The 24,140-nt window shown below is 43.8% G+C and overlaps 1 long non-coding RNA gene across 1 annotated transcript in view; it reads right to left on the minus strand.

Moving 5' to 3' along the window:
• LOC123385897 overlaps window positions 1–24,140 on the minus strand; it is a 34,648-nt gene that overhangs the window by 7,578 nt on the left and 2,930 nt on the right. The window contains exon 2 of the long non-coding RNA XR_006599138.1: window positions 5,133–5,310. This is a non-coding gene — a long non-coding RNA (uncharacterized LOC123385897). The remainder of the gene's footprint in view (window positions 1–5,132; window positions 5,311–24,140) is intronic.

Genomic DNA, 24,140 nt, shown 5'->3' on the forward strand with positions numbered 1-24,140 from the left:
AGGCATTTATTGATGTTTATTAAACATCCATTGGATACCAAATCTACATTTATTTATTGTTTACCGTGTATGCAAGTCAGTAAGTGTTTGCAGATGGTCCGCAACTTACAATGGTTCAACTCAGTTTTTCAGCTTTATGATGGTACAAAAGTGATACACATTCAGTATAAAACTATACTTCAAATTATAAATTTTGATCTTTTTCCCATGCTAGCTATATGTGTACAATTCTCTATCGTGATGCTGGGTATTGGTAGCACGCTGCAGCTCCCAGGCAGCCGTGTGATCACGAGGGCAAACAACTGATACATTCTGGTTTTCACTTTCAGCATAGTATTCAACAAGTTCTACGACATATTTAATACCTTGTTATAAAATAAGCTTTGTGTCTGATGACTTTGCCCAACTGTGGGCTAATGGGAGTGTTCTGAACACGTTTCATGTAGGCGCAGCTAAACTATCATGTTCAGTAGGTTAAGTGTATTAAACTCACTTTCAACTTAAAATATTTTCAACTTATGAAAATGGGTATATTGGGATGCAAGCTTATTGTAAGTCAAGGAAAATCTGTACTTTATGCCTGGAATTGAGGAGAACACACAAGTTGTAGCTATTTCTAAAAACTTGCAACTGAGTTGTGGAGCCAAAATGTTATACAACTATGGCTATAAAAGGCAGGGCTTACTACAATAAGTGCTATGTTGTACAGAACAGCCTCTAAGCCCTTTGAGAATCTAGAGATGGGCCTAGAGATCTGCATAGAAAGGGGTGGCCATAGAAGGCTTCATGGAGGAGTTGAAACTTGAGCTGGGTTTTAAAGGATAGACAGAACTTAGATAGACAAGGGGAGTAGGGACTGAGGTAGCATGGCTGGCCAGGGCTGTATGTATTTTGAACCCTAGGATATAATTCTCGGCATCCATTGTTTGAACCTGGTGTCCTTTCCTTTCCGATTTTCCAGAATTCTTGTAACATCCAGATCCTCCATGATCCCTGTTTCTCCTAGGCCACAGCTGATTCCTTGCCAGTCTATAATAATTTGTCTGGTGATCAAGGGCTGATGTCATCTGGCTAACACCAGAATGGGCAGCCTCGGGGAAAGGTGTTTATGATACTTTCAGCAGAAAATGGCATAGAACCCATAAAAGTTGGTTTAATCACATCTAACTATGGTGGATTTCTAGTTCAGGTGTCCTCCTACCTTCTAACCCAGAAGTCTTTAAAACAATCATGTTTGGGGCGCCTGGGTGGCACAGTCGGTTAAGCGTCCGACTTCAGCCAGGTCACGATCTCGCGGTCCGGGAGTTCGAGCCCCGCATCAGGCTCTGGGCTGATGGCTCAGAGCCTGGAGCCTGTTTCCGATTCTGTGTCTCCCTCTCTCTCTGCCCCTCCCCCATTCATGCTCTGTCTCTCTCTGTCCCAAAAATAAATAAAAAACGTTGAAAAAAAAACAAAACAAAACAAAAAAAAAATCATGTTTATTTCCTCTGCCTGGAGCCTTGAGACAGCAACAAGGCTGTTGAGAATTTACTAGATTGAGAATTTATTAGATGGTCTCAGTGACCTCTTCCCATATTTCTGAAAGCAGGAAGAATGACATTTTACTATTTTATTACTCTAATGGCCAATAATATAATCTACTTTCTAGATATCAGTCATAAGAATCGTCTGACCTCTCTGAGTCTCAGTTTCCTCAACTGCGAAGCGAAGGTTATTTAGAGGATTAACTAAAACAACACACTTGCAGTGTTGTGAATGGAGTCAAATGCCCAATACATGTTCAGTGAACACAGATTCCCTTCATTCCCTTGTTATACCCCATCTGGTGGAAAGTTCAACACAGCAACATGACCTCTCCACTCAGTGCATCATCAACCGTCCTTCCTCCTTCTCCCCTCCCAGCCATCCACATGAGAAGGCCAGGCCTGAGGCCTTGTGCTTTGGCATCCAGGCCCTTGAGCCTCTATCACAGACAATATGGGGCTGCAGCCCATGACTTGGCCCTGCGGTGGGGAAGAGGAAGACCCAGGCAGGATCAATGTCATTCTTAGGGGAATTTACAGCATAGTGAGCCATGCCCTCTGTGGGACACCCTCAGGGAAGACTCTCAGGCAAGCTCTGTCACCAAGTACTTTGGGCTGGGGCACAGACCATCTGCTGCCCCTGGACTACTGCATTTCTTCCTTCAGAGGGAGACTTTGGGGACGGCTGTGTAAGACAGTCCTCCACCTCTATTTTCCCACAACTTTGACCTTACCCTTATGCTCGTGCCATGCTCTTCTCTGTCTTTGTCTGTGTCCTCCACTTCTCCTCCCTCCCCCGACCCAATAAGTCCAGATCTTTGTGCCTGCTGGTCCATCTTCCTAAAGTGTCCTTCCCCTTCCTGCATTCTCCTAGACGACATTTTCTTCACCAGTCCAGCTCAGATGTTTCCTCTTCTGAGGAGACAGACTCCTCAGACTCCCTGACTCACCCAACTTACTATATCCAGTCCCCTAGGTATGTCTCTGTGCCTTGGTTTCTACATCTGGAAAATGGGGCTGATGATGCCAGTATTACCATAGCTAATCACAGTGTAGTGGTAAAAATAGAATGAGATAATAGTAAAAAGCACCTTGTAAAGGACTGTATAAGTAAGCACCATTGTTAATGGTAGGTTTGTGTCCAACAGAAACTGGTCTGTGAGTGTGTAATGTTGTATAGTGGGGGATGAGATCCCATAGTGTAGCAGTGTGGAAGGAATGCTGGACTCAGAGGCAGAAAACCTGCTTCTCTCTACTGCTGAACTAGGTGTTCCTGAGCCAACCCCCGCCCTCTCTGGGCCTCAGTTTCCTCCTCTGCATGTGAGTGTGGCCTCCAAGGGCCCTCCTAGTTATGCTCCCTTGGCTCAGACACTCTGGGTACTGGGCTGTGCAGGTATTGCCTGAGCTCTGAGACCCTGCCCAGCTCCCAGGCTGGACAGCTCCCTTGGAATTTCAGAAGGAAGCGGAGGCTCCCAACTCTCAGCATCTGGACAGCACCTCAGGTTGGGAGGCTGGAGAGCCCAGGCTGTCAGGCCTGGGGTGGGGTGTGGGAGAGTGGGAAGCTCACTTCCAGAGGAAAAGAGTAGAGATCAGCAGCGGTAAGGAGCTCCAAGTCCTCAGAGAGCAGGCGGGAGGGGTCTGGGCCAACTCTAGTGCCTTAATAAAGAAACTAAAAGACGGTAGCCTTTGGGATTTGGCTACAATATTTAGGGCCAAGATCACCAAAATCATTTAGACCCTGATGTCCTGATTGGCCCTAATCCAGATATAAGACATAGGATTCTCACCTGATGCTATGGAGAAGAAAAATTTTCCACTGTGATTGTTAAGCATCTTATTAGCAATCAAGGGCACTATCTCACACACAGCAACTATGGGAATTTTTTTTTTTAAAGTCCTTTGGTGTGTCTTTGATGCTGGATCCAGTAATTGGCTGTTAGGTTTTAAAGGCTTGGCATTTCCACTGTGAGTCATAACTGTTCATTGACATACCTCATTTATTTCTGAATTCCTTTTAAATCCCCAAAAGATAAAACACATTGCATGAACAAATTTAAAACTTCACTTCTTTAAACAGATTCTATGTTGTATACTTTTCCTAGGTCTTTCAGCCATTTATTTACCCATCAAGTGATCATCTAGTGTCTCTTGTGTACTGACAACTTCTCTTACTTTCTTACCCTCACACCCATCCTGTCACTTAATAATCACAACCACCCTATGAGCCAGGGATAGTTACTCTCTTTTCACAAGTAAGGAAAATGCAGCCCAGAGAGGTTAAGTGACTTGCCCAAGGCCACACAGTAAATGACTGAAACAGGATTTTGACTTAGGACATTGAACTTCTAATTGTATCATTTTGGCCTCCTCTCACCTTCTTTGCTCTTCACCCCCATAGTCCTCATGCCCTGCCCCCTACTGTTTTGAAGCAGAGAACACTGAGGACAATGATAGTTGGGTAGATAGAACACAAACCAAGTGGAGGAACACTTGGTCTTACCCCAGAGACCTAAAGGTCATGGTTACCCATTACATGCCAGGACCCATGGGGGCTCAATAGCATGTGACTAATACTCTGGATGAGAAGGGGAAATTAAACAGGGGCACAAATAACTAGGCTTCAGACAAGATAGCTGGTCCTGTAGAAGAGCATCTAAGGAAAGGAGAAGGAGAAAATTCTACCAATTAGAAATCAAGTCTGAACTTGATGCAGGCAAGTAGGGAAAAAGTCAGCAATTCAAAAAACCTTCTGTTCCCATTAATCTCATGATGTTAGATTAAGATGTTTTACATAGTGGGGCACCGGGGTGGCTCAGTTAGTTGAGTGTTTGACTCATTATTGTGGCTCAGGTCATGATCTCACAGTTTGTGAGTTCGAGCTCTGCATGGGACTCTGAGCTGACAGTGCAGTGCCTGGTTGGGATTCTCTCTCTCTCTCTGTGCCTCCGCCCCCCTCTCAAAATAAATAAACTAAAAAAAAAGATTTTTATGTAGTGGCAGGATAGGGTATGAAACTACATCCTTTGGCAGGAGGCGTTGTGAGGTGGGGAAATGGCAGCACTCTGTTGGCACCATCAGATCCTTGGTATTCTCTCAGGCAAGTAGCCTGATCTCTTCTGGTCTTATTTCTTTATCTGGAAAAGGGAGATCTTTCCCATCTCTTGGGATATTACCAGTAGATTAAACAAGATAACATGTGCAAAGCCCTCAGTGCAATTCCTGGCATGTGGCAGCTGCTTGAACATTGTTATTTAAATTCCATGAGTTATGGGGCGCCTGGGTGGCACAGTCGGTTAAGCGTCCGACTTCAGCCAGGTCACGATTTCGCAGTCCGTGAGTTCGAGCCCCGCGTCGGGCTCTGGGCTGATGGCTCAGAGCCTGGAGCCTGTTTCCGATTCTGTGTCTCCCTCTCTCTCTGCCCCTCCCCCGTTCATGCTCTGTCTCTCTCTGTCTCAAAAATAAATAAACATTAAAAAAAAAAAGAAAAAAATTAAAAAAAAAAATAAATTCCATGAGTTATGTTGAGTTAGTTGGTCCAGAGTAGAGGCGACTCAAAATTGGGACTTAAGGGTTAACATAGCATAGACATGATTCTTTGTAAAAACATACTCTTTTTTCCAATGTGCGATTGAGACTCCTACAGCCCACCATGGAGTTGGTCAAAATGGAAGTGAAGTGAGCTCCAATTTGAGAATCGTAATGGACTGTTGATGTGCCAATGGCAAATGCTAATGATGATTGCAAACAAAGGGTGGTGGCCTGTAGAAATGAAAATCTTCTACGTTCTCTAGAAGAAAAGAAATATTTATTTGAGACCACTGGTTGGGTGCTTTAGGCTGAAAAAGGCAATATGATATGGGAGACAACATGGTAGAGGGAAGCCTGGACTTACAGCAAGAGGATCAAATCCCAGCTTCATCCTCCAACAAGCTTTGACACTGTGGGAAAGTCACCAAGTGTCCTGCCTTGTTTATGGGAACCCTTGTCTTAGTACCTGCCTTATCTCTGTCATAGAATTATTGTCAAAACATGGGGCACCTGGGTGATTCAGTCGGTTAAGCATCCGACTTCAGCTCAGGTCATGATCTCGCGGTCCGTGAGTTCGAGCCCCGCGTCGGGCTCTGTGCTGACAGCTCAGAGCCTGGAGCCTATTTCAGATTCTGTGTCTCCCTCTCTCTGACCCTCCCCCGTTCATGCTGTCTCTCCCTGTCTCCAAAATAAATAAACTTAAAAAAAAATTAGAATTATTGTCAAAGAGGTAGCTTCCTCAAAAAATTAAACATAGAATTACCATATATCTAGCAGTTCCACTTCTATGTATATACTTAAAAGAATTGAAAGCAGGGACTCAAACAGATGTTTGTACACCCACATTCATAGCATTATTCTTCAGAATACCTCAAAGATTGAAATTAACCAAATGTCCAACAAAGGTTGAATGAATAAGAAAATGTATACATATACAATGGAATATTATTTAGCCTAAAAAAGATGTCAAATTCTAATACATGCTATAACCTTGATGAACCTTGAAAACGCTATGCTCAATGAAATAAGCCAGACACAAAGGTGCAAGTATTGTATGATTCCACCTATATGAGGTACCTACAATAGTCAAATTCATAGAGGAAAAAAAGTAGGACGGTGGTTACCAGGAACTGGGTGGGGAGAGGAATGGGGAATTATTGTTTAATAGGTACAGAGTTTCAGTATGAAATGATAAGATTTGAAGGTAAATGGCAGGGATCGTTGCACAATATGAATGTACTTAATGCCAACGAACTGTGCTTTCAAAAATGCTTAAAATGCTTAAGTTTACATTATGTATATTTTACCACAATTAAAAAATGATCATATTTTTAAAGAAATGGCATAATGTAGAAGAAAGTGCTTTGCTCTCTGTAGAGCTATAGGAACCAATTAGCTGTGGTAAAGAGGTTAGAATGTAGCATTTACATTTCTGTTAGAGCAACCACCAAAATTGCCGCCCGGCCTAGAACTTTCACAGCTGTTTTCTCATCTGTACAATATCAGGAAGATGTAGATATGAAAAAGAAATAGCACCCACTAAGAGTTGAAAGTAGGGCTTCCTCTGAAAAATCAAAAACAGGAGTGGGGGACTGCTGTTTTTCCTAATACACTTTGTAGAACAATTGGACTCTAAACTGTGCAGATATAGGGATGCCTGGCAGGTTCAGTCGGTGGAGCGTGCACTCTGGATCTCAGGGTTGTGAGTTCGAGCCCCATGTGGGGATGATTACTTAAAAAATAAAATCTTTATAAGAATAATAAAACAATAGGGGCGCCTGGGTGGCGCAGTTGGTTAAGCGTCCGACTTCAGCCAGGTCACGATCTCGCGGTCCTGGAGTTCGAGCCCCGCGTCAGGCTCTGGGCTGATGGCTCGGAGCCTGGAGCCTGTTTCCGATTCTGTGTCTCCCTCTCTCTCTGCCCCTCCCCCGTTCAAGCTCTGTCTCTCTCTGTCCCAAAAATAAATAAACGTTGAAAAAAAATTAAAAAAAAAGAATAATAAAACAATAAATTGTGCATATACATGTTTCACAAAAATAAACATAACTTAGGCATTATTGGGGCCCAAATCAGAAAAAATACCAAATGTTTCTAATTCATTACTTTTTAAAATGCTTCTCATTTACTATCTGTTCTGTTACTGACTTTCATTACATAACAAAATGAACTAGGCCAATGAAACCTGGGTGTTATTGTCAGAAAGAAGTATCTGACGAACACTGAGCACCCTGAGTTCTTCCACTCTGCTTACTAGGCACCCTGAGAGGGGAGGGCCCTGTCCCAGGACCCTCGGTGTGAGCCCATTGGTAAATGAATCAGTTGGCTTTCCTGTTTATTAATCAGTCTCCCAGGAATTTGGTGCCAAAGCCTGGATTCTTGAGAGCTTGGTTTCCTCACGTGAACTTTGCGGATGGAGTTTGACAACCTCTAAAACCAGGACAAAACCCAGGATCTGTGAGGGACCCGTCAAAGTGTTCTTTGAAGTTCCTCCTTCCTTCAGGTCTTAGCCCCCTTAATTATAAAACTTAGAGCAAAAATCTAATGATAAACTCTGTGCATAAAGGTCAGTATATACCAATAAGTAAATATTAACTTTGGCGGTAGGTTGGCACAATTTCTAAATTGCACTTCACAGGTACTAACCTAATCTGCCCATTAGCAGTTTTTAACATCATTACTGAGATGTCATTCACATACCATACAGTAAACCCATTTATAGTGCAAACATTAATGCTTTTTGGTATATTACATTACTATTTTTTTTTTAATTCTAGGTAATATATATATATAACATAACATTTTTTTAAAAGTTTGTTTTGAGAGAGAGCATGTGTGCATACCAGCGGGAGAGGGACAGAGAGAATCCCAAAGAGGCTCTGCACTGATGTCTGCATGGAGCCCAACACAGAGGGGCTCAATCTCATGAACCATGAGATCATGACTTGAGCCAAAATCAAGTGTTGGACATGCATTGCTGGTTTTACTGCATGAATATATAAGTAGCATTTCAGTAGTCTCCTTTTGCTATGCTTTTCTCCCATTCTTGACTTAGTATCATCACTCAAGGGTCTGAAACACATGGTCAGTCTTTTGTCACATTTAATCTAATTTTGGTTATTCCCATGATGACACCTATTGCAAATTATCAACCCATAGCAAACATGTTAAAGAAAATAAAGAACTATTAGGATTGAGAACAACCACAAAAAAATCAAGAGTTGGGCATGTAACCAACTGAGCTACCCAGGCACTCTTTAACCAATTTTAAGTGTGAAATTCAACCGCATTCATTACAGTCTCAAGTGTTTCATTGTTTCATTTCATACCTGTGAAGACACCATTTTATAGATGGGAAAACCGGGTCTGAGTGAAGTTAACAAATTTACCCAGAGTTACTCGGTGAGGAAGTGACAAGGTAGAGTTGCAAGCCCTGCCAACCCTGAAAGCTGAACTCTTCCCAGTGTGTCGTGTTGCCTTCTACTGAGGCAGAAAGGTTTCTCGGAGGTAAGCAGTCCAGAGTGGCCAGAAGGTGGGCTTGTAGATGCCTAAAGGAGCTAGGCAGGGACAACTGTGGAGTAGAGTATGTTCTGCTTCCCTGTGCCTCCTGGCCCACCCTCCCCATTCAACTTTGAACCAATTACTTGTGCTCTCCTTTGTGTCTGTCACTCATTCTCATCTGAGGACTTGAATAGGCCACCCTTCTGGCCAAGCTTTGCAAAAGAAGGACCCACAACTGTCTCTGCTTCCTCATTCCTTATTATTCCTCAACCTGCCGAGATACAGTCCCATGGCTCCTCTGATGTGACCCTCACCTCATTGGTGTCACTGAGTGGCCTCAGTGACCCAATGCAATGGCTGACTCTCTTGGAAGCTATGCTGGCTTTTCCTGTGGCTCTCATGGCATCCTTCCTGCTCTCATGATCCTCCCAGCTCTAACCACTCCTCTACCTCCCTCAGTCTGCCCTTAGATGCTAGGTCGCCTCAGAGTTCAGTCCCCAGTCCTCTGCTCACTGTTCCTGCTTGCCCTGGACAGCCTTCTGTGTGACCACAGACAAACCTACAAGTCCCACCAGACAAACCTACAAGTCCCACCAGGCCAGACCTCTCATCTGAGCTCCAGCCTCAATCCCTGCCTGGCCGTCCTCGCTGGTCATCCCACCAGGACCTTACATGAACCATGTCTAACATGGAACTCAGCATCCTGTCCAGCTCCAAACCAGCTCCTCTCCCCTTGTCCCAAACTCAGTAAGTCACAGCCCCATCATCCACCCAGGCACCGAGGGCAGAACCTGGAGTCATTCCCTTGAATGTGAACTCTACCAGGACAGAGATCTTGTTCCCTTACTTTTTTTTTTTAACCCTATACTTTAAGCACCTGGGACTGTACCTTATTAGGAGGTACCTAATAAGTATTTGTTGAATAAACTTTTTCCCTCTTCCTACATACACAAACTATCCCCAGGACCTGTCTATTCTGCCTCCTAACACATCCTTCCATATACCTCTGCTTCCTCCAGGGGCTCTACTGCTACTCTAGCCTAATCCTCCCTCAACACCTGCCTGGGCAAGTACAACAACCTCTTCACTGTTACTTGTGCTCTCTACTTCTGATCTTCCCACTCAAGACCATTCCCCAGGTCACCAGCCAGCAAATTCTCACAAAAACCCAAATGTGTTCTTGCCCTTACCTGCTAACAAATCCTTTATCCTGCTGTTATCAGGATAAATTACCTGGCATTAAGAGGGTCAGCTATGGTTTTGAATAAGTATTTCTGTCCTCTCTGTAGCAGATTTAAGGCCAGAGAGTCTTTGGCCTTCAGCTCAAAACTCTGTTCCTAGGGGAGTAGTGTTGTAGATCTCTCTAACATCAGAGACCTCTGGTAGCTCCCAGCAAAAGTGCTGGCCTGGGTTAGAGCCATGTCGGGCTCCTGCTCCACATCCTCTCCCTGTTTGTCCTCCCCACTCTCGAGTCCATGCAGGGGTCATGACTTGGAAGTTGTGCCCAGTCATTCTGCAGAGTGGGGGAAAGAAGAGAGAGGGACAGAGGCAGAGCTGCCAGGGTGATTCATCTCTCTCCTTGCCTAGGATCCCCCTTTCCTGCCATCATGCGTCTGCATCCTGATCTGCCTGCAGCCACCCCTGAAGATCTAGTGGGGACCCTAGCCTGCCATCAAGGGGCAGAGGCCTTTGTCAGGGTAAGCAGAAGGGAGACAGACCCAGCTACCTCCATTGAAGAAAAGGATTTCTGGCTTCAGCTGCCTTAATGGGCTTGGGTCTTGGTAACTTAGAGCCTGGAGTAATGGAGATTGGGGGTACAGTGTACTCTGGAATCAGGCCAGGGAGTGGGGTGTTGCTGGGCATAGGACATAGAGGGATTCAGGCTGTAAGGAACTTCTGGAATGCTTTGGACTCAGGCTGCAGGAACACTTGAGAAATTCTGAGTATCCAGGCTCAGAGGACATCCTATTGAAGTGGCTCAACTGAGGTTGTGGGACCTTTTTGGGAAATGTACTACATTTAGGCTGTAAAGGCCGTCTGGGGACTCACAGATTTAGGCAGGAGGCTTCTTGGAAAATGTGCTGACCCTGGCTGTGAGGATGCCGAGGAAAGGCTACTGGACTCAGGGCCAATAGGTCGCTTTGGGGGACTACATAAAACTCAAGTTATGGGGGCTTCTTGGAGAGATCAATGAACTGAGTTTATGAACGCTTCTTGGGAAGTTTACTGAACTCACACTGCAAGTCTGGAACTTTGCTTACAGATTCAAAGTCCATGCAGCTTCCCTTTGCCACACAAACCCAGAGTTACCCAACCTACAGACAGGCAGGACACAGACTGAAGTCACCCACAGGGTCATTCAGTCTCTCTCTCTCAAGTACACACACACACACACACACACACACACACACACACACACACACACACACATTTCACACCACCTTCCCAGACCTTCTTCTGGTTCTTCCACATTTTCCTGACCTCTAAACACAGGAGTGCTCAGCCCTCAGTCCTCAGACCTCTCCTCATCTTATTAGCTCTTACTCCACAGGGATCCCACCCAGTCTAGTGACATTACACACCATTTATTCTCTGTCGACTCTCCATTTTTCATCTCCAACCTAGACCTCTCTGTCAATTCCAGACTCATTCATATCCAACTGTCTGCTTGACACATCCACCTGGTTGGCTGACAGACATCTCAAACTCAATATGTCCCAAAACAGACAGATTTACTTCTGACCTTCCCTCTCATACTCCTTCCTCCCATAGTCTTCCCCATCTTAATAAGTGGCAACTGCATTCTCTCAGTTTTCCGTGTCTAAAAACAGAGTCATCTGGGATCCTGTCTTTCATATTCTGTATCAGCAAATCCTGTTGACACTACCTGTAAAATATATTCAGAATCTAACCTCATATGACCACCTCCACCACATCCACTCTGGTTCAAGCCATCAGCAACTCTCCCTAGCCTCCCAGTTCTCTACATAGTCTCCTTGCCTCAATCCCTGCCCTCCTCTAGTCTATTTGCAATGCTGCAGTCTTTCAAGAATGTAAGCCAGAGGGGTACCTGTGTGGCTCAGTTGGTTAAGCGTCTGACTCTCGATTTCAGCTCAGGTCATGATCTCATGGTTTGTGAGATCGAACCCAGCATCAGGATTTGTGCTGACAGCATGGAGCCTGCTTGGGATTCTCTCTCTCTCTCTCTCTCTCTCTCTCTCTCTCTCTCTCTCAAAATAAACAAAATAAACAAAAAAAAATGTAAGCTAGAGCACACCACTCATTTCTTTACAACCTGCCAGTGGTTTCCATCTCAGAGTAAAAGCCAACATTCTTACCTTGACCTCTATTGTTTTACGGTATTCTTCCTCCCCACTCCTCTCTCTCTTCCTTCATTCCTATCACCCTTTCTTACATTCACTCCACTCCAGTCATCCCTGTTTTGCTGCTGTTATTAGGACATGTCAAGGCTACTCTATCTTGGGATTTTTTTATTTTTTTAGTTTTAAAGTTTTTTTTTTTTTTAGTCTTTATTTTTGAGAGAGAGAGAGAGACAGAATGGGAGGGGAGGGGAACAGAGAGAGAGGGAGACACAGAATCTGAAGCAGGCTCCAAGCTCCAAGCTGTCAGCACAGAGCCTGATGTGGGGCTCGAACCCACTAACCATGAGATCATGACTGGAGCTGAAGTTGGATGCTTAAACAATTGAGCCACCCAGGCGCCACTGTTTTAAAGGTTTTTATTTAAGTAATCTCTACCCCCAACATAGGCTCAAACTCATGATCCTGAGATCAAGAGTCACGTACTCTTCTGATTAAGTAAGTCAGCTGCCCCAGGATTTACTTTTGTACTTGCTTTCCCCTCTACCTGTGATACTCCTCTCTCAGATAATCACGCAGCCCACCCGTCAGTGCTGTCAGGTCTCTCCTCAAATGTCACCTCACCAGAGGGATCCTCTTTTTACCTGTGTAAAAAGGCAATGTTCTCTTAGCCACTCCCCACCCCTTTTCTCAGCTTTTTGTTTCCTCTGTAGCTCTTATCAGCATCTGATAGGCTTATTTGTTCATTGTCTCCCTTCACTAGAATATAGACTCCAGGAAAGCGAAGATTTTGTCTTGTTCACTGCTGTATCCCCAGGTCCTACAACAGTACCTGGAAAATAGTAGGTTCTCAATAACTATTTGATGAATGAATGAATGAATGAATGAATGGAACCAAGTAAATATTTATTGGAATGAATGAAACTTTGTTGGTCTCACAGACCTCTATCTTCATTTTCAGAGACTTTAGGAAACAAAAAGGAATTTTCCAAATCAGTTACCAAGATTGTTACACGGGAAAATCAATACTTAGACTAAAGGGAAGGTGTTTAGGACTTGTAGAACAGTATGGGATTGTCACAGACTATGAATCTGGAGTGCTCTCTTGTCCAGCAAGAGAGCTGACACAGAATTGAATATGAGAGAGGCTAATGTCCAGAAGGAGACAAGAGCCCAAACAGGGGTTTTGTCTCCGTATTCATTGAGCTCACAAGATATTACCCTCATGGTGAAACATGAAGAAAACAAGATCTTACACATGTGAACGTGGAGAAAACAATCATACAGTAATCATTAACTTGTGTGAGTAAGAACCAAAGAGTCTGGGGGGCAAGTAAAGTTTGTCTTCAAGGTACATTGGTGCCAGATGGAAAGTAATTTCATGCAGGTGATATAACAAGTTTCTCATGATCCCGTTACAATATCTCGATAACTAACCTCGGGGTTTTTGCCCCGTGGTGGCCCCTTTCCGCCCTAAGCTTTATTCTAAACCATTTATGTAAGTAGAACCTATTTCCCCACATGGGATGCTTGAAGCATAACAGCTAAAAGGGTTACAGAACAGATATTGGTAATGTCTAGTCTGGAAACAATAATCACTTTGAGTATATAAAACAGAGATGTTCATAAAGAGAACTGGCTACAAAAGGGATGGAAGGATGAGAAACCACTGGGGAACATAATGCAACTCAGAGGTTAGCAGCAGCAAGAAGCCAGTTCTACCCTTAGGTTGGAAGGTCCCTGGGAGGAGGTTGCTAGGGCGCAGGATCCAGGGACACCAACAGAAGCTGGAACTACAAAACAAAAGCAGAGATGCAGTCAGAGGTGTGTGTTGGGGAGAAATAGTCTGGCCTTTCCCCAGTATATCTCCCTTCCAGGGCCTCCCATTGGTCAAATATGCCAGAAGCTGGGAAATGCAGCCTGCAGGGGTCGCCTCCTATAATACAGACCAGAGCAGGGAGAAAGAAGGACCAGTGTGGAGGGCAAATGGCCCAGGCCCAAGAGAGGGACAGAGGCACTTCAAAAGGTAGAAGAGGAGAGAGAGACACACGGGGAGGGAGGCAGGGGCAACAGCAGAGCCCATGAGTGAGCAGAAAGGAAAAATCAGACCTGAATTATACTTTGAGTTTGGACTAAAGCTGTGGGAGGTGCTGCCCCGCACTACCATATATAATTTTTATCACTTGCTTCTAGTCTCTCACTTCTGGCAGTCACTTTAAAGAGAGGAATCTGGGGCTCCTGGCTGGGCTTCCAAATCTGCTTCTGCCCTTCTCTTGCAAGGTTGACCTATTGTTGTTATTCAACACCCGTCTAGAGCACTGCCTTTAAGAGTCCTTTATTACATGGCAGGCACCAGACTGGTATTGTCTGTGGGCCCATGGGACTCTGATGGTTTCCAGAGCATCCACTGTTACTGTGGCAGTGGAAGATGGCAGAATGCACCCCAGGTACAACTGGTGCCTTCAATTTAGCAGAAGCACCCTTCAAACTCTTTACTGCTCTTAGAGGCCTCACCTCCAGAAGGGGGAGAGGGTTTGTTCAGTCTCAGTAGAGCCAGGACCAAGGGGGGCACATTTCTGAGGAGGAAGGCTTAAGTTAGGTTAGAAGTTTTAACTTCTGGGTGTCTTGTAAAGGAGTAAGGTTCCTGTTCCAGGAGGCATTCTAGGAAAGGTCTGTCCAAAATCTTGTGGAGGGGAAGCCTGCTCTGGTAAACTGAAGGGAATGCATTCTCCATTGTCTCTAACTCTGCCCAGCTCTGAATTCTGTGGGTGACAAGCCCTCTCCTTTCATTCTGATCCTGTTCTCAACACATCCTGCTGCAAACCAAGGCCAAGTTCAAATTCCATGACCCTGGTGAGGGAGCATCTGAGGGAAGGGCTGGTGTGTGCCACTCACTCAATGGGCCTTTCTCTTCCTGCCTGGCTTTGGGTTGTGCAAACTGGCCCTCGGTGGGTGTGGTAGACAGAATAATGGTGCCCTAATCCCTGAACCTGTGAATAGGTTACCTTATGCAGCAAAAGGGACCTTGCAGGTGTGATTAAGTTAAGGATCTTGAAACAGGAAAACAATCCTACATCGCTTATGTGCAGGTGCCTCTGGAATCTGGAAAGGCAAAGGATTCTCCTCAAAGCTTTCAGGAAGAATGCAGCACGGCGGACACCCTCAATGTCAGCTCCATGAGACAAGTTAGGCTTCCGACCTCCAAAACTCTTATGATAAATTCTTGTTTTAGGCCATTCAATTTGTGGTAATTTATCTAAATAGAAAACTAACACAGAGTATTTGTGACCAAGTCCTGCTCTTGGTCACAGCCTGGTAGTCAGTGGAAAACTCCTCTCTCATCAAAAGGGAGTGAACATGGCATTTAAGAGCCTGGGCCTTAGAGGCAGATAGACCTGGATTCGAACACCAGCTCTGCTACATTACATGATATCTCAGAGCTCTACTTCCTCATCCATGAAATGGAAGTACTAATACCTACTTTGCCCAGGGGGGTTGAGAAGATGAAATAAAATAATGCAAGTAAGGTACTCAGCATAGCGCCTGGGACATAGGAAGTCCTGGATACACAACAGCAGAAGTTATTCTTACTACCATTGCTGCCACCAACACTGTTATTATTACTACTACCACGGCTATTATTGCTACTACCGTTGCTACAACTACCACTGCCAGCAACAACAAGAGCAGTCATTGGCTGAAGAGCAGTGCAGGTGTCACGAAAAGGATGACTAGAGACAGCAGCGGGAAGGGAGGGATCAGGGAGCAGCAGCAGGGAGGGTGGGATTAGGAAGGGTCAAAGGGTGGAAGTCACAACTTCAAACTGCTGTGTGACATTGACTTTGGCCTGAGCGCTCTTGAGGCTGAGGAGCATAACATCTGCACCAGCCTGCCCCAGATGTGTGCTAGATGTTCCTGGGGGTGCGGCCTCCTGGCTCAGAGACCTTGACTCAGAATCACCCGCCAAGGCCTTCCGTGTGTGCTTCTGTCTGGCCCAGTACCCTCTGTCCAGGCCTGGAGCAAGGGGAACACCAGAGAAATGCAGAAACATGAAAGAGCCCGAATTCAAGGCCTGGTCCTCTGCTCTGGAAGACAAACCAGGATCCTGAACCCAAGTACACATTCATTTCCTCCTGGTGTTTTCCAGCTGAGAGAACAGGTCAGATAGAAACAGAATGCGCGGGCAAGGTACGAAAGCCTCCTCATTATCTCTGTAATTCTTTCCCAAGGCCCTATCGTGGGGCTCTCCCTGCTTTTCCTTGAATGTACATAGAGGCACCAGGGGGCTTTTCCTGAAGACACTGGGTTTGATGAGCAACTCACTAAGATAGTATGTTGTAGATATTTTTAGCATGCTTTACCACCTAACGTAGTGGTTAAGAATCTTCCTCTGGAGTCAGATAAAATCTAGCCTCACACTCTGGCCTTGTCACTTTTTAACTGTTTGGCCTTGGACAAGTTCCATAACTTCTCCAAGCCTCAATTTCCTTATCTTAATAATTGTTGTAATAGCAGGTATCTTCCAGAGTTCTTGTAAGGAGAAATTAGATGGTCCATATATGGTACACAGCATACTGCCTGGACGTTAGCAATTACTGAGGAAATACGACATTGGTGACTGTTGTTTATAGTATCACTGTCATGTTATTATCATTTATGGAAAAAGCTTCAGCTCAGGACCAGAGGCAGCCACACGTCTAGATGCCAACTTGGCTTTATGTCTCCATTTTGTCACAGCAGCCTGAGACCACATGCTTGGCAAGGTCCGGGAGCTCAGGCAGCCTGTAGATCTCCCTGGTGGGTTCAGCTAGGCACAGCTCTAAGAGACCAAGAAGAGATGTTGACATGTTCCAGATATGTTTCACAGCTGTTGTAGTGGGGATTGGTGCTGTCTCTCCTACTAAACCATAAAAAAAAAAAATGTTGCTGGGAAACTGGTTTTTAAGTTCATGTGTCTCTGGACAAAAGGGTTGAATTGGTGGACAGGCTAATTCAGTCATGACTGATGAGAATACACCTGAGAAACCATGACACCTCAGGTTTATCTCCAACGTGGTGACCAGGAGCATATTTCCCCAGGGTACAACCTGGATATAGAGAATGAGTCAAATGACATTTGGCAACAGCTTTGAACTCATACTCCCGGAGCGACAACAATTGATGGGATGCAGTGAGGCAAACAATCTCCTTCGTCACTGGTGCTAGTGCAATCACTATGACCTTTGGGAACGTCATTTGGCTGTTGGTGTCAAAGTGTTTGTTTCCTTAGGCTTGGAAAAGCTATCTCTGAGGATCTATCCTAAACAAATCATCCACAAACTTAAAAAGAGCTGTATGCATGAGTCTGTTCATTGCCTCTTTGCATATAAGAGTCACGAGATGGAAACATCCTGAATACCAACCTAATGGTCTAACAGGAGAGAGTTGGTTAAATAAACCACAGCATATCCATTCAGTGGAATGCTATACGGCCATTACTAATGAGTATCATAAAGGCCAATGCCACTGTACAGGAAAAAGTTTATGGTATACATCAAGTGAAAAAGTCAGGCACAAAAAGTCACACACAAAACTGTGTGGAGGACTAAATGGAAAAGTAGATGGGAAAGAGTTACAGAAATATTACTGGTGATGGGGTGCCTGGGTGGCTTAGTCAGTTAAGCGTCTGACTTCGGCTCAGGTCATGATCTCGCGGTTTGTGAATTCGAGCCCCGCATGGGGCTCTGTGCTGACAGCTCGTAGCCTTATGCCTGCTTCAGATTCTGTGTCTCCCTCTCTCTCTGCCCCTCCCCTGCTCATTCTCTGTCTCTCTCTGTCTCTCAATAATAAATAAACATTTAAAAAATTTAAAAAAAGGAAATATTATTGGTGATGATATTAAGATGATGGAGGAATTGTGGGTGGCTTTTTGGTACATCCTTCAGGTTTTAAATTTTGTAGTTATATAACTTGTCATGATAAGTACAATAACCACCCCCTCAAAATCTCCCCCAGAACCTCCAGAAGGAACAGAGCCCTGCCAACACCTTAATTTTAACCCAGTGAGACCTATTTTGGACTTCTGACCCCCAGAATTATGAGATAATGAGTCTCTTGTTTTAGGCCACCATATTTGTGGTAACAGGAAATGAATACAATATATACAATAAAATTGAAATGACTAATATATACAATAAAATTAATTTCCTAAACTGTAAGTTATTATACTTTGTCATCAAATACAGTGGAGTAATTATATATTTTCTTTACACTTATGACATTCCTTTGAATAAGGAAGAGGATTGATTTGGAGCATGCAGACCAGAGTTTGCATCTCGGTCCCTCAGCTGTGTGACTTTGAGTCATAAGTTCCCAGAAAACTCTCATCTCCTAACCTACATATGTGTGGACCCTGAAATATGATCATTTTCAACTGCAGTGGGCCCTGAGAGGGTAGACTGTTTTCTTTAATCATTTTTTTGAAATTATAAAAATAATATAAGATCACAAACAAAATTGAAAATATAGAGGAAAAACTCCCATAATTCCTTTACCTTAACACCATAATTTTTCCATGCATTTTCTTCATAGATACATCGTGTTAGTCAAGACTCACTTTCAAGTAACCAAAACCCAACTCAAAGTCGCCTAAGTTAAAAAAGGAAATTCATTGTTTCGATAACTGGGATAGCTTTTGGGATAGCTAGATTCATGTGTCAAAATGATGTTAAGGTCCTGTGTCTCTCCACGCGCTGGCTCTCCTATTTTCTGTGTACCTTTAATAATTCTGGGGGCTCTCTTTGTGTGATGGGGAAGAATGGTCAATAGCATGAGGAGGCTTCTGTGGTCCTTACAGCTCTTGACCCCAGAGGAAGATAAAGTATCCACATACCAAATATCATGCTGAGACTCTGATTGGCCTGCCATGGGTCTCATGCCCAACTCTTGGACAAACTAGTGTAGGTAATGGAAAGGGGTGTCATGATTGTCTGAGCCTGCGTCACTTGCCCACTCCTGAAGGCAGGGATTGGAAGGAACAAGGTGATTGCCATACAATGAGGGGGAAAGGCAGTTCCAGAAGGTGTTGGGCATGCAAAAACAGGAGCTGTCCTCTATCCATATTTTATAACATGAGTAATTTGTTGTTTCATTCCAAAGTCTTTAGAACTATCATTAAATTTTTTTAATTAAAAAATGTTTTTTAAAAAATGTTTATTTTTGAGAGAGAGAGAGAGAGAGAGAGAGAGACATACAGAATGTGAGCAGGGGAGGGGCAGAGAGAGAGAGAGAGAGAGAGAGAGAGACAGAATCTGAAGCAGGCTCCAGGCTCTGAGCTATCAGCACGGAGACTGACGTGGGGCTGGAAATCGGGAACCCCAAGATCATGACCTGAGCCAAAGTTGAATGCTTAACCAACTGAGACACCCAGGTGCCCCCTTTAAAACTATCATTTTAATGAATTTTGGTTTGCAACCTACATATTTTGCCTAACCCTCATTAAATATTGTTGGCTACTTGGATTGTTATAAAAATTCTTCCACTATGAATAACGCTGCAATGAACATTTTTGTGCAGTAGTTTTCTCCGAAGTTTAGATTATTATTTTTTTAATGTTTATTTTTGAGAGAGAGAGAGAGAGAGAGAGGAAAAAGAGAGAGCGCACACACATGGGAGGGAGGAGCCGAGAGAGAAGTAGACAGTGAATCTGAAGCAGGCCCCACCATAACAGGCAAATCCAGACATGGGGCTCAAACTCACAAACCATGAGATCATGACCTGAGCCAAAGTCGGACACTCAGCTGACTGAGCCACTCAGGTGCAGCTAGATTATTTCTGAAGACAGATTCCCAAAAGAGGGTTTACTGGGTTACAGGTGGCAAATTGGTTTCCAGGAAGGTTGCACAAATGTACAGGAAATGGTGCAGCTGCTTTGAGTAAGTGGTAAAGCAGGGCCCTCTCCCAGGTCTTGCAAACTGGGGTGGGTTGAAAGGATACCACAGATTGCTGTGCCCTGAGGCCATGACCAAAGCAACAAACAGGAAGTCTACTTACCCTGCCTAAAACCAAGAAAAAAATGCAAACTCACTTGTGGTTAGGGAAATGCATATTAGAACTATCTCTCATCCATTAGGTTGGTGAAACTTGAAGACACTGATAACATACAGTGCTTCTGAGACTGGGGGAAGAGGCACCCTCAAAATCAGCCGATAGAGATGGCAATTAGGACAGTCTTTTGGGAAAGTAATCTGGCCACATGGATTAAAACTGATTTGAGAATGCCTCCATTGTATCACATAATTACCATTTCTTTTGTGGCGAGAACGTTTAAGATCTACTCTCTCAGCAACTTTCAAGAATATAGTACAATATTATTAACCACAGTCACCACACTGTTCATTATATTTCCAGAACTTATCTATTTTCTAACTGTAAATTTGTACTCTTTGCCCAACATTTCTCCATATTCCCCCCCACCACCCCCTGGTAACCATTTCACTTTGTTTCTAAGAGGCTTTTTTAGATTCCACATATAAGTGGTATACAATATTTGTCTTCCTTCCTTCCTTCTTTCCTTCCTTACTTTTTTTTTCTTTCTCTTTTTAAGTAAGCTCTACACACAACATGGGGCTTGAACTCACAACCTTGAGATAAAGAATCTCATGCTCTACTGACTGAGCCAACCAGGCGCCCCCAGTATTTGTCTTTCTATGTTTGACTTATTTCACTTAGCATAATGCCATCAAGTGCATCTAATATCATTGCAAATGGCAACATTTTCTTGTTTCTCATAGCTGAATAGTATAATATTTAAATATATCAAATCAACATATTGTACACCTTAAACTTATACAACATTACATGTCAATTATATTTCAATAAAGCTAAAAAATTGATTTGAGACTCTCATGTTTGTAAATCTTTAATTAATTGATTTAGAGAGAGAGTGCTTGCAAGTAGGGGAGAGGAGCAAAGGGAGAGACAGAGAGGGAGAATATCTACGCTCAGCGTGGAGCCCAACATGGGGCTTGATCCCACGACTCTGGGATCATGACTTGAGCTGAAATCAGGGGTTGGATGCTCAACCAAAGGAGCCACCCAGGCTTCCCTCAGGTTTGTGAACCTATTCAACAAAAACAAAGTACCGGGTCTGTTTCCTGGTGGTGTCACTTCCTTTTTCTTCACAGGTTATGGCTCCCTGCATGAGCTAGATCTATCATGTGCCTCTGGCCTTAGGAGGTGCCATACCCATCTCAGTCTTAAACAACTAAGCATTTGATGTGGACTGTGGCAGAGGCAGCTAACTACCTCCAGTGGCTATTTCCCCTTCCTCCTTTCAGTAATAGATCCCACAGAGCCTATGACCATCCAGTGAGAGACCACATAACCCTGCCTCCCTTACAGCTAGGTGTGGCCCATAAGATCTGGCCAAGAGGAGATGATTGGAAGTGATGTCTGCAAACTCCAAAGGTGGAACAGTTTGTTTGTCTGGAGACTCTGGCCTCTGAGAGATATCAGTGAATATTTGCTGATCTCTTGAACTGAGAAGAAAGAGAATTGGGAGCCACAGGGTGGCTGCTTTCTGCCATGAGAACAGAGAAACAAGGAGAAGCAGTTTGCCAAGAAAGGAGAATGGAGTAAATGCAAAACAGGAGGCAGGATGGGGGTATGGTGAGGTGTGAGGGGGTTCAGAGCCACTGTCCCATCCCTGGCTCTCATTCCTTACGAAAGAGGCCACAACACTCCTTTGCTTGGGTCCTTTTAATAGATCCCCCATTTTCCTTCACCTAATTGGAATAATTTTTTCTGTTACTTGCAAAAAAAAGGGGGGGGGGACTTCACATAGATAGAGCCCTCCAGAATAACCCTTTCTTTGGCATATGATAACCAGTAAGGAAAACTTATTGAGATGATATATTTTGCTTTTGCTGTTGTGGAAAAATTTGAAAGACTAGCAGTCATTTGTTTATTTATTCTTGGGATTTTCCCTCCCTGTTCTGAGAAGGTGGACAGGCTTTGGGTTTCCTGCCTCAGAGGAATTTCAAGCTATAGGGCCGTGAGAAGACATTACCTAAGACAGCCTGCTGTCCTAGGTTTTGTTTCCAAAAGTTTGAGTTCCCATGGAAGACCATCCTGGAGGAAGGGAGAGAGATTTTAGGTGGGGGAGGTAGAAGCAGTGACAGTGAAGGAAGAACCCTTGAGGTAAGAGAGGGATAAAAGTCTGTAGATTCGGTGATTTTGGGGAACTTGTAACCTAACCTGGCTAGTCCCAGGGAGATTCCAGGACCCTAGAGGGGACCAGAAGCCTAGTGCATCAAGAGAGATTGGATCCTGGTTTTCTGTGTCTGACTGTCGCTTTCTGACCATAAAACTTTACTTATAAAAACAGAAGTTTGGGCAGACTTAGCCCATAGAACATAGTTTGCTGATCCTTGAATCAGAATATGTTCATTTCACAACCCTCAGTGCATTAAAAGATATGGGCCTCGTGCATCAGTGGATGTCAACATCATTTTTAAAAAGTGAGATGACCAGGCATTGTGTGCCTCCTATGGTCTTGTCAAAGGACACAACCAGAGTCTAATTCAGTCTCTGGATGCATCTACATATACGCAGGAAATATAGGACACAGAGAAATATGTTGAAATGCACCAAGGGTATGCAATCAGCAAAATCTGGACTGTGGGCAACTGCACAAGTCAAAAGGATTGTTGGACAGATTGGATAAAGTAAAAGGATAGAGGGATGAGGAGATACAAGTTGAAAGAGATTTAGGGTTGTATTGTTTTGGAGAAGGATGGGCAGGACTAAACTCCAGTTTAGGGATGTATGTACTATAGGGTGAGCGTTATAAAAATCAGCCCTGGAGAGGTTTGTGATTGGAAAGGGGCCCCTGGATGGTGCTTTTCGGGTGGGTGGCAAGATTCTATTTCTTGATCTGGTGGTGTTGACAAGAATGTTCACCCTAAACTGAGCTATGCATTTGCTTTGGGTTTTGTTTGTTTGTTGTATTTATGTTTTATTTTGTAATTAAAAAAATATTTCTTATTTATTTATTTATTTATTTAAATTTATTTATTTAAATTTAAATTAGTTAACATACAGTGTAGTATTGGTTTCAGGAGCAGAACACAGTGATTCATCACTTACATATAATGCCCAGTGCTCATCCCAACAAGTGCCCTCCTTAAAGCCCATCGCCCATTTAGCCCATCCCTCCACTCACCTCTCTCCATCTACCCTCAGTTTGTTCACTACAGTTAAAGAATCTCAGGACACCTGGGTGACTCAGGGGGTTAAATTCTGACTTCGGCTCAGGTCATGATCTCACGGTTCCTGAGTTCAAGCCCCACATCAGGCTCTATGCTAACAGCTCAGAGCTAGGAGCCTGCTTTGGATTCTCTCCCTCTGCCCCTCCCCAACTCGTGCTCTGCCTCTTTCTCTCTCAAAAATAAATAAACATTAAAAAAAAAATTTAAAGAGTCTCTTTGCTTTGTCTCCCCCCCAAAAGAGTTCTAAGGACGACTTAAATCTGGAACTGCTAGGTGCCATCGCTCCTGTATGCAGAAAGCTGCTTTGGGAACGAAGTCCTGCCCAGAGTAACACAGGGTCTAGAGACAGAATGTGAGACATTAAGTTGTTAAAAAACAAATTTCAACTGAATAAATTTGAAGATCTAATTGGCTTTATTCAGATACTATGATTTGGGCGTCATCGCATCTAATAAGTAGAGAGATGCTCCATGGAGTTGTACAAATGGAAGGTTTTCATAGGCAGTAGGGTGGGACAAGAAGGTATTAGTAAAAGAAATGATTGATTCGGGCCTGAACATTTGGTGGGGGGAGGGGATGGCAGGTTTTGTTTATTTATCATGCTGGTCACTTCACTAGTGCTGATCAGGAAATTTCAGACCGGCCTTTAAAGGATCACATTCCTGGGACTGTCATTAAATCTTGGTTTGCTGTAATGGGTGAACAAATGACTCCATTTGGGGCTTAAAAAATTTTTTTTATGCTTTTATTTTATTTTTGAGAGAGAAAGAAGAGTGTGAGCAGGGGAGGGGCAGAGAGAGAGGGGGGAGACAGAATCTGAAGCAGGTTCTGGGCTCTGAGTTGTCAGTGCAGAGCCTTTTTAAAAAAACAAACAAACAAACAAAAAAACAAAAAACAAAGTCCATGATAATCTTGTTTGATTACCTGCATCCAGGCATTTCTGAAGCTTGATGTATCCATGGAATTTTCATTTATATGAACCAAGAAAGTCCCTTTTTATTTATACTGCTTTGGTTTGTAAC

This window comes from Felis catus, chromosome B3, assembly GCF_018350175.1.
Source record: "Felis catus isolate Fca126 chromosome B3, F.catus_Fca126_mat1.0, whole genome shotgun sequence".
Taxonomy (NCBI): Eukaryota; Metazoa; Chordata; class Mammalia; order Carnivora; family Felidae; genus Felis; species Felis catus.